A 10,239-nucleotide genomic window follows, 5' to 3' on the forward strand; every position below is an offset into this window, starting at 1 on the left:
GCCTGGTTGAGTACCAGCTCAGCAATTGACTGTCTGCAGTAACCTTGACAGAGAAAGGGAAATGGGAAAGAAGAACAAATGTTGTCACTCCACAGATTGGCATGGAGGTAAGTCCTTGGGGTCACACATTCCCATGGAGATTCTTGGCCTTCAGACCTCCACCCAAGAGGGCTGCCCCTTGAGCACACAGACAACAGCTGGGAGTATCCAAAGAGGAGTGGCTTGAAAGAGATTGACAGAATATAATTTAATTTCTTCTCCAGAAGTATAGACAGTGCAATGAGGGAGGCCACCCTCCACAGAACTCACAAGCGTGAGAGTGCACACTCAAGTAACACTGGCCTGGCAACCAGAAAGCAAAGACATGGTCCTCATTCTCAGCACCCTCCTGCACATTCCTCCATCTCATGCAGTCAGATCAAGTTGGCTAAATAGAGCTTCAGAAATACTAAGACTCCAGCTACAGAGACAACACGTGGAAGTGCACTGCAGCCTGGTCACAGACACAGGAGGACACTTTCAGATGACTTTAGGCCCTATTCTCACCAACCAAATTGTCAAACTGTCACATTTTTATAAAATTTTAGTAACATTTAGCATGAAAGCAGACCAGGAAGGCAAAATTCTATCCTTTATGACAGTCAATTTTGTTTCAAGTATCAAAATCTCTACAAATAACTATATCATTTGAGTTGGAAATTTCATTTATAGAAATTCATCCACAAGATAAAAGTTAGCTCTAATGATTATCACAGCACTTTTTAAAACAGTAGAAAATAGGAAAGGTGCTACATGTCAAAGAATAAACTTAACAATGCAATAATTGCAGCCTACCTAATTAGAGAGTGCTTACAGTGTGCCTGATATTGTCACCTTTAAAACCACATTAACCTGTAAGGTGGATGCAAGAGGACATTGAGTGGAACTTCCCAACTGGCCCAAAATTTGTAAATAGAACTTTCCATCTACAGAGGAAGACATAAGTCTCCCACAAGGTAAAGAACAGTCAGCAAACATAGCTAAGCTAACTCATTCACTGACTAAGAAGCTATATAACAAGAACTTCCAAACCAAACATCATATTTGCCTCTAGACTACCCTGTCCCTTCCATGGTCACAAACAAGCAGAGATGGGGGAACAGAAGACCTATATCTCTTGACCTATAGGAAAATATTGAATTTTGGACTAGTATTCCCCAACTCCTGCCGTGGAATCCAATATAAGAGATTATGGGTGCTGAAAAAAAATGGAGCAAGAACATTTAAATATTGTAACGTCTGGTGAGTATTTGCTCTACAATCAACTGCAGCAATCTTGACAAAAACGGGAAATGGGCCAAGGAGAGGGCAAGTGTTGTCAGTCCACTGTGTGGTGTGGAGGTATGTCCCCTGGGTCACATATTGCTGTGGAGATCTTTGGCCTTAGACTTCTTTAGTTCCCTATCCAAGAGGGTTGCCCATTGAGCACAGAGGCAACAGCTGGGAGTACTAGAGAAGGGTGGCTTGAAAGAAACTGAAAGAATATTTTAAAATTTCTTCCCAGTAGAGTCAATGCATTATGGGAGTACAACATGCAACAAACTCACAAGTGTGAGATGCACACATTGGTAGTGCTGACCAAGCAACCAGTAAATGCCATCAAGAATTATGCAACATAGGGCCAGTATTGTGGCTCAGCAGAGTAAGCTGCCACCTGCAATGCCAGCATCCCATATGGGAGCCCTGGCTGCTTCAACCTCTGATCTAGCTTCCTGCTAATGTGACTGGGAAAGCAGTGGAAGATGGCCCAAGTACTTGGGTCCCTGCACACACATCAGAGACCTGGACAGAGTTCCAGGTTCCTGGATTCAGCTTGGCTCAGCTCTGGACACCATTGCAGCCATTTGGGTTTGAACCAGTAGATTCATGTTGTCTCTCTCTGTATCTCCCTCTTTCTCTCTGGAACTGTGCCTAAAATAAAATTAAATTAAAAAGAATGACATAATACCTGTCAATGAAGAGACACCTTTCTTCCTTGTCCTCCTACTCATCTTGACACAGCAGAGTCACTGAAGCCTGAAAGAGAACAGGCAAGAAATATCCAAGAGAGTGTACCTCCTCCTGCCATGCATGCCACAAGGGGAGGAATAGGAATAAAAAAATAGAAAAAACTAACAAATCTACCATTTTCCATTTCACATCCCCAGAGACACACATCTATCTGGCCAGTAAGAGAAGCAGGTAAAGCTTTCAGTTACATACCTGGAATTTTCAATGGTGAACTTTCAATGACCCACAGTGACCAGAAGGTTGTGAAGTCAGCCAAGGTATCACCAAGTGATTAGCCCCCTTGGGAAGAGAGACTTCAACAAAGCACACTGTTGGGTGCTTTGCCTGGTGAGAAACAGAATCATCAACTCTCCCAAGCATCGCAGAATGTGGCTGCGACCTGATGGAAGTAATTTCTTTGATTGCCCTGGAACCTGAGTTGGGGGGACTACTAAAGTTTCTGAGGAAGCAAAGTAGAATTTCATAAGAACATAATGGATGGAGAGGAGAAAACCCATAGTGGTTGTGAAGGCACTGACACCATGTATGTCATGTTGGTATCTTGTGATAGTCATGAATTTATTGTAAAAAGAGAACATGACAAGAATATGTACTAACATCAGTAACAATTACAGACATGTTGAGTGGCCCTGGTCAATTAGCTGAAAATGAAACCAATGAGGTCAATTTTAGAGAGATCCCTGCACATGTGATATCAATAGCATCATGCATGTATTTTACCTACAAGGTTCACTACACTAACTGCTCCACTGAGATTTCCAATTCCCAATTGCACCTGAAATCAGTTGCAATGGAAATACTGATGGCTGCAAACTTCCTAGATTGTTAAATAAAATAAATTATAATAAACTGTTAATTTTTTAGTATTTAATACCTGTAGTTCAGTTAGTAATTTTTCATATATAGCATGTTGTCTGTATGCAATTGCACTATGAAGCTCATTACAAAGCAGATTATCTTCTGTTATTTTCCATAGCAATCGGAATTGAAAATAGTTTGCTACATCAAGAAATTAAGGACATTTTCATAAACAGAAACAGATATGCCAATTCATAGATGGGTTTTAAAGAGTAAACTGTAGGCTACAGATGACAATACTATGTAATTTCAAAATCACTTCCTCTCTTTTAAACACTTTTAAACAGCTGCATTTTAATAAACAGACCACAGTAAAGAGAAGTTTAGATATAGCTAAGCTGAAGCCAGGCAGAATCCTAATCCAAAGAAAATCATTATAATGAGGTAGAAAAAACAAATTATTCATGGGATGACTTGATCATTCAGACCTGGATCTGCTAGTTAGGTCTTTCACTTAATTCCTGTGCTCATGTTCAGCAGAAAAAAGGGACTAAGATATCAATAAGTTATCAATTAAGATACCAATTGAAACTGGGGCTGCATTAGCAGGTTAAGCTTGCTGCCAGTGATGTCAGCATCAAACATGGGTGCCTGTTTGAGTTCAAGCTGTTCCACTTCCAATCCCATTCCCTACTAATGTGCCTGGGAAAGCAGAGGAAGATGGTGCAAGTACTTGGTGTCCTGCCACCTCTGTGTGAGACCCAGAGGAAGCTCCTGGTTCCTGGATTCTATCTGATCCAGCCCTGGTCATTGTGGCTATTTGGGGAGTGAACCAACAGATGTCCGATCTCTTCCTCTTTCCATCTCTCTGGAACTGCATTTCTAATAAATAACTTTTTTTTTTTTGACAAGCAGAGTTAGACAGTGAGAGAGAGAGAGAGAGGCAGAGAAAAAGGTCTTCCTTCCATTGGTTCACACCCCAAGTGGCCTCTACGGCTGGCACACTGCGCCGATCCGAAGCCAGGAGCCAGGTGCTTCCTCCTGGTCTCCCATGCAGTGCAGGACCCAAGCACTTGGGCCATCCTCCACTACCTTCCCGGGCCACAGCAGAGAGCTGGACTGGAAGAGGAGCAACTGGGACAGAACTGGCGCCCCAACCAGGACTAGAACCCAGAGTACTGGCACCGCAGGTGGAGGATTAGCCTAGTGAGCTGTGGAGCTGGCCAAATAAATAACTTTTATAATTTAATAAATTAAAAATTAAATAACTATAATTTAACCCACTAAGCTGAATATTTACTCCTATCAAGTAATATGCAAGTCTCAATCTCTCTCACACACACACACACACACACAGTAAATGGGTTAGATATACCATTCCCTACTGTTACAACTAAGTGCAACTAAAAACCTAAGGCCTAGTGACCCTTGCTCAATGGTGTCCAAGAAGCCAGATGCGACACTAAGACATCATCCTGAAGACTGACAATGGCCACCACTCACTACTGCATGCTCAATGGAGACACAAGGGAAGGTGGGACTCCTGTCCCCTCCCAAAATCAATGAGGAGCTCCCTCCTAACATGAGTGCCAAAAGAGGCTAAGTGGGGAACCTGGGTCTCTACCTCCCCTGGATGTAATGAGACAGTGCCTCCTCCACCACCACTGAAGCAGTATCAGGAAAAAAAACAAAAAACAAAACAAAAAAAACACACACAAAAAAACAGTTAAATGTAACATGCAAATCAGATGTAGATTATCAAAAGAATAAAACATGTATAGGTTTAAATAGAAAATAATTCATTATGCAAAGAACCAGGAATACATCAAAGAGAGTGAAAAAAAGAATCAAACAGAAACCAAAACTTGGATGGCAGACATGCTGGAAGTATTGAACAAAGATTTAAAAGCAGCTGTGATAAAAATGCTTGAATGAACAGTTCCAAGCACACTTGAAACAAATGAAAAAAATGGAAAGCTCAACAAAGAAACAGGAAGAAACAAAACAAGTATAAAAATAAAAACCGAATGGAAACTTTAGAACTGAAAATACAATAATAAAAATAAAAAGTCTACAGGCTTCACCACAGAATAGAAAGGTCAAAGAAAAAGTTAGTCCACTTGGAGAGATGGAGGTTGGCCAGGTCTTGATGAACCTACTCACACTGCCTTGCCTTTCATTTCCGTTCCACCCCTGGCCCTGAATCCACAGGACCAGAACTGGGAGAAATTCAGCCACATGGCTGACCCTCTGAAGGCACATGTGGTTCTTAAATACAGGCATTCTGCCAGGAGTTCTTGTATTCAAGTAACAAGTGAGTTGCTTGGTGAGTGAATGGAACAGACTGAGTTCGGGATGCAAGGAAGGCTGAGAAATACCACAGTCAACTAATGCAATTTATGGCAGCCAGGAATCCCACAGTGCTGGCATGGTAATGGGCTGAAATGAGAGAGAGCAGGCTGAGTGACCATTCCCACATGACTAAATATCACTGTGAATGTCTACGCTTTGGGGGTGGGGATGCCTGAGGCCGGGATCCACTTTCACAACACCCAGAAAAACACTGGTGGCACAAAGCCCTACCCAATCCCAAGCTGGTCAAAAGTGCTTCTTAAGTGTTGGCCCTGAGCTGTCCTGGGGTCCTACAGGCCACGCATCCAGGTGCCCCTCCCCTCCTGGGACTTGAACCATGGTGGGCCATGGAGAGTAGCTGCCCTAGAGACCACAGAATTTAAAGACCAGGACACCAAAGCACACAGAGGAAAAGTGACTTTTACACAACAGCTTTTACATCCTGTGCCCAGCTAAGGAGGCAGAGCTGGGAGTTATGCCTGGAACTTGACTGTGAAAAGGGATCCAGGCCAGAGCACTGTTCTGCAGAAATAGAACTACTCACGCTAGTCCCAGGCTTTCTGGGGCTACTGCCCAGCCTGCCTCCACCTACCCCAAATGGACAGCAGATCTCTACCATTTGCTCCAAGACACAGGCTCCATACCAGGCATGCAAAGGAGCTGTGGCTGGAGGCAGGCTGGCTGGGGATGGCAGGTCTTGGTGCTGTGGTGCAGTGCCCAGTAGACCTCCCCAAACTCACCAAAGTCATGTGAGAACTGCAGACCCAGTGCATGAGGGCCCCTACCAGCCACATCCCAGCGGACCTGAGCAGCAGGACTGAGGTCAGTTTGGTATGGAGGACATTGGAGGAGCAGAAGGAGCAGGGTGCTGAAAAGCAGCCAGGACAGCACAGGGCTCTGGAAGGAAAGGACGTGCTGCAGGTGCGGTGCCAACTGGCAGGGCGTGCACAGCATCTCAGCACACAGAGCCACCCTTTCTCACCCTGAGCACCACTTGCATTTCTCCCTTTACTACAGCCCAGAGAGGGCAGGGAAACCAGGCCAGGGATGTAAGGTCTGGCTGGCTGCCTGGAAGTGAGCACTACATGACTCAGAAATGGGCACTGCACATACATGCAATGGGCATGGACCCTGTCCTCCACCATTTCTTCAGTGGGGAGAGGGCTCTTCTCACATTGGAGGCATTATTTAGGGGTTTCAAAACATGACAGCATACACCACCTCCCATGTAACCTGACTAGGGAACAGAAGGACACAGTACCCAGAGACAACAGCCAGGCATTCAGAAACAAGGTCAACACAAGCCTACAGGGTAACCAGATCAGGGAATACACAGGCAGAGTCACTCACATCAACAGTCAGTGGATCCCAAACAGGTCAACAACTGCTGTGTGTATGAAGTGAGGACACAAGGTCAGCACACATCTACTGAGGGAGCCCAGGAGGAAAAACACAGGCCGGGTCACTCAGGAAATGGTCAGTGGTTCCTCAACAAGGACAACATATGCCTACAAGGCCTGATTAGGGAGTGACAAGCGCAGTCACTTGCAATAACACATGCCTGCTAAACAAGCTCAACACACTTATATCATGTGACCCAAACAAGGAATACAAAGGCAAAGTTCCTGAGCACAATGGCAAGTGGTTCCTAAGAAAACCAACCTGTGTGTGTCATGTGACCAAATCAATGAATGGGCAGAAAAAAATCATGATGGTAAACAGCTAGTAGATGCTAAACAAGGCCAACATACATCTACCATGTAACTACAGCACTGAAGAGACAAGGATGGTCACTCAAACAACGCTCAGCATTTACTTAACAAGGTCAACATGTACCTCTCCTGGGATCCAAAGAGGGAATGCACGGCACATTCGCTCAGTAGTATTCTCTAAGACAAAGTTTGTCTTGAGCCAGTCAACTCACACCTGCCATTTGATTTCCACCAAGGAACACAAAGAGTCACTGAGGATAATGATTGGCAGCAGAAACTGGGCCCTGGTGGCTTCTCCATCCCCAGTGCTTCTGCCTTCCAGGTTCTGAGCTCTTTCCCTGTGCATATTGGGTCAGGTCAGTCTTTACCTGCTGCTCTTCACACTTGTGTTGCTCCAGGCACAAGACTCCAAGGTGATGCTAACACATCAGCCATGGGGAGGAGGAGTGCTAGGAGTGCTACAGCACAGGCCCCAATGTCCTCACTCCACACCACTATGGTCTGTTCCAGCACGGTCCACAAGAGTTGGCAGGCAGTTTGTTACTGGGCTGGCAGAAGTAGGAGAGGACAGACATCAGTGGTCTGGTTCTTACTCCCTCATCTCCCACACCTAGATGCCCTGTCTTGTGTACCCTGTTATAGCCCATTGTGCCAGCCAGCAGCACACTTACCTGAGGTCTGTGCTCCACCTGGCCACTCAGCAGTCAGCCCAAACAGCCTGCCATCTGCCTGCCTGGCTGTCTGCCTGTCCCTGCATCTGTGCATTGGAAAAACTGGCTATTAGAGGGGGTGGGGTCTGACTGGGATGGTAGAGGGTGTGTGCGGTGGGTGTGAGTAGAGACAGGCAGTGAAGCTCAGCAGAGTAGAAGCAACTGGCTGCCCCTGCAGGAAATGCTGGGCCTCCCCACAACAGCTGCCAACTTGCTGGAGCAGAAGGCCCTCAGTTACTCACGGCTCCTGTGCTACCAGCCCTGTCCTGCCTCCTGCCTGCCTGTCTTGGGTGCTGACATATGTCCCCGTGCTGGGATGTTGGAGAGGGAGTTCTCAGGCAGGAGTGGAGACGGCAGCAGGGGCAAGGGTGGCAGGGGTGCCCAAGTGTAACCCTGGCTTCGTTACCATCAGCCATTACTGATGACCCTGTCCAGCCATGACTCCACTCAAATCCTACTTTCCACAGCATCCCTGCTGCCTCTTGCCAAGGGCCCCTGGGTCTCCAAACCACTTCAGGGCTATCAGATGGGCCACGGTCAGGCTGGCAGGGGTAGGCGAGCAAGTGGAGGTGGCAGAGGGGACAGGGTGCCTGGGGGGGGGGGTGGTCCTCAGGTCTAGGCACAGACCTGCTCACACAATTGTTCTCATACTCCTCTCTATGGTACATGTCCACAAACAGCCGCCCAGTTGCCATTACCACCAATGATACGTGCTCCTGGACTTCTAAACACTGTTCAAGATACTGGGAGGAGTAGGAGGTTGGAGGGTATGGAGGGGTGTGGCCATAGTGGAGAGACATTGGCCACTTGGGTGTCCTGGGGGGAGGTAGACCTTACCATGGCATTGCCCCATCTTCCCCTCCACAGAATTTGTCTCCACATCGCAGCCCCGTTCCAGTTGCCATGTCCTCCATCACCTCCAGAGCACGCTTCTGGGTCTCAGATCCACAGCCAGGATCGTGGCCCAGTTGCCTTGGCGAAGGGCTTCCAGGGTACCCAGGCTGGGGAACAGGAGCCTGGCTACCATCTCCTGGTTCATATCATTGTCCCTGTCCCCCTCTCTATGCCCTTGTGCCCACTGTGCCGCCCGGTCGTTGTCATGTCCATTGCCTACCCCCACAGCTCCCTGAAGGTGCTTCTGGCCTAACAGCCAGGCTGGTGAAGTGGGCACAGTCGGGCTGCTGTGATGGAGGGGACAGGGTCGTACGGGTACGCAGGTGGACCTTTTTAAGCCAGAACACCACTTCTCCATCCATACTGACCATACTGCCCTCCATTTGGCCCCAACTCTGCACCACCTGCTAGAGTTCATGGTTCCTGGGCCTCCTGAAGACACTGGATAAACTCACTCCCCACCGCCCTCCAGGCCCCTCAACCAACAGCCTGGTCCTTCTAGTAGTTTGAACACTGCGCGTGCGTGTGGACGTGTGTGCGGGCAGGCGTCACTGCACATGTGGCACTGGCAAGCGGCTCTCAGGAAGCTTGGCAGGGGTGAAATCCAACGTTCACAAGCAAGGGAGATCTCCCAGCCATTGTCACTGGAGCCTGGGTGCAGTGTAGAAGCCAAGGGCTCCCAGGCCTCTGGCTCCAGTGTGTCGCCCTTCTCTCTGAGCAGAACAGAAGTGGTTCCTTGCTCCAGCTCCCACCGGAGCTGGTCCCTAGGGCAGCCCAACTCCTGTGTGTGCCACCTGAGGACTTTTATGCACTCGTTCTCCATGTGGCTGCATGGTTACTGAGCCTCGCGGACCAGCAGCACAAGTGCAGAGAACAGCAGATGCAGACTAGATGAACACCAGAGAGGGCTCGGGCCCTGGCAGAGGCCGTGGGCCCCGGGAAGGGGCTGCCGTCGGAGGCCAGTGCTCCAGTTCTGCCCATCCCTCCTGGGTGATCGCAGTGGAGTTGAAGCCTGGGGAAGTCCCTCCATTTCTCCACCCTGGCACTTCATGCTGCATCTTCATAGGAGGTTCTGAGCACTCTGGGGCCAGAACAGCTCTTCCCAGTGAGTTCCAGGGTCCACCTGGTCCAGTTTGGCCCCATGGCACCTTTGGGTTTGTCCCTCCACAGCAGACCTGCTCAGCCCCTTCCTGCAGGGTAAGCACTGGGGGAGTCTCCGTGGGAAGAGCTGTGTGTTTCTAAGAAAAGCAAAACAGAGAGTGCAGGGCCCATAGCATCCTGTGGAACCTGTCCCTGTACCCAGGGTGTTCCAGAGGCCCAAGTCCTGCTTAGGGTACAGAAGGCCATGAAGGAGAGATATTCACATGGGTGGGCCCCCAAGGGCTGGGCTGCTCCTGTGTGGGGAAGGAGACTCGTGGGCTTGATGCCCAAGCATGGGCCTCCCAGATAAGACCAGGCCATTAGTGTGCCTTCCCCAAATGCTTCCAGGACTGCTTGAGAACAGCCCCTAGCTGCAATGGTGATATCGGACCAAAGGCCCAGGGCCACAGGCCCCGGGCCCCCAGCATCAGTCCCTGTATTCCAACCCAGTGGGCTGCCTGGTAGCAGGAAACGGATCCTCTTCCAGCTTCATATTCTTTCCCACAACAAGTCCCTGCATGCTCAAATCTGTTCTCCCTCTCACCTGGCTCTCTGGTCCCTCCCCTGCCTCTCCAGTGCAGACC

General features: G+C 48.4%; 1 pseudogene; it reads left to right on the forward strand.

The window, feature by feature from the left end:
- Window positions 1-2,522: 2,522 nt before the first annotated feature.
- On the forward strand, window positions 2,523-2,878 carry LOC133761770 (elongin-C-like; annotated as a pseudogene).
- Window positions 2,879-10,239: the final 7,361 nt, after the last annotated feature.

Source organism: Lepus europaeus, chromosome 6 (genome assembly GCF_033115175.1).
Source record: "Lepus europaeus isolate LE1 chromosome 6, mLepTim1.pri, whole genome shotgun sequence".
Lineage (NCBI taxonomy): Eukaryota > Metazoa > Chordata > Mammalia > Lagomorpha > Leporidae > Lepus > Lepus europaeus.